This window comes from Dama dama, chromosome 12, assembly GCF_033118175.1.
Source record: "Dama dama isolate Ldn47 chromosome 12, ASM3311817v1, whole genome shotgun sequence".
Lineage (NCBI taxonomy): Eukaryota > Metazoa > Chordata > Mammalia > Artiodactyla > Cervidae > Dama > Dama dama.
The window spans coordinates 37,464,696-37,465,627 of NC_083692.1; the positions used below are offsets into that span (position 1 = coordinate 37,464,696).

Here is a 932-nt window from a genome sequence, read left to right on the forward strand (position 1 = left end):
TTATCAGATGATCTGCCCCTGATATCAGAGTCAATCTGAGCACTATTAGGTCTATATTTTAGCTCTAAAACTATGACTATAGAAAGGAAAGATGACTTTTTGACACAGGATGACCATGATATTCTTTAGACTCCAGAGTAAACTGGTTAAAATGAAATTTTTTCTCTTGGAAACTGCAAAACCGGTTCTTTTTTCATATGCAATTAAAAACAACTAGTGGTGAGTCAGTCACCTTGAGCCGGGCGGGCGCTGTGGTTTCATGAGCAGGGGCAGCAGGGCAGTGGGAGTACAGACTGAAAAAAATGCAGACCACCGGGGCACTACTCATGTCTCCCGCGCTGATCCGCTCTTGTACCAGGGGTCTGATCAGGCCTGTGTCTGCCTCCTTCCTGAGTAGGCCAGGGATCCCATCGGTACAGCCTTCCTACGGCAGTGGCCCACTGCAGGTGGCCCGGCGGGAATTCCAGACCAGTGTTGTCTCCCGGGACGTTGACACCGCAGCCGAGTTTGTTGGCACTGGGGCTGGTTGGTTGTGGCTGGTTCAGGGGCCGGTATTGGAACAGCGTTTGGCAGCTTGATCATTGGCTATGCCAGGAACCCGTCTCTGAAGCAGCCGCTCTTCTCCCATGCCATTCTGGGCTTTGCCCTGTCTGAGGCTATGGGGCTTTTCTGTTTGATGGCCGCCTTCCTCATCCTCTTCACCATGTGAGGCTCCGTGGAAGTTACCTACCCACCCCTGCTGCTTCGACTCCAGGCCATGCCCCATGCTGGAGTGTGCTAACCTTTACCATTAAACACAATGTTTCTCTAAACAAACAAACAAAAAACTAGCTTGCTAAAAGGCCTGCCTAGGGAAAAGCTTGAAGTTAACCCTTTCCATGTCCTTGAAATACATAGCCCACTTTGCCTGAGACCTCAGCCTTGGGCAAATT

The 932-nt window shown here is 50.3% G+C and overlaps 1 pseudogene; it reads left to right on the forward strand.

Annotated features, from left to right (window-relative positions):
• The first annotated feature begins 266 nt into the window (after positions 1 to 266).
• Positions 267 to 709, forward strand: LOC133067200 (ATP synthase F(0) complex subunit C1, mitochondrial-like; annotated as a pseudogene).
• Positions 710 to 932: the final 223 nt, after the last annotated feature.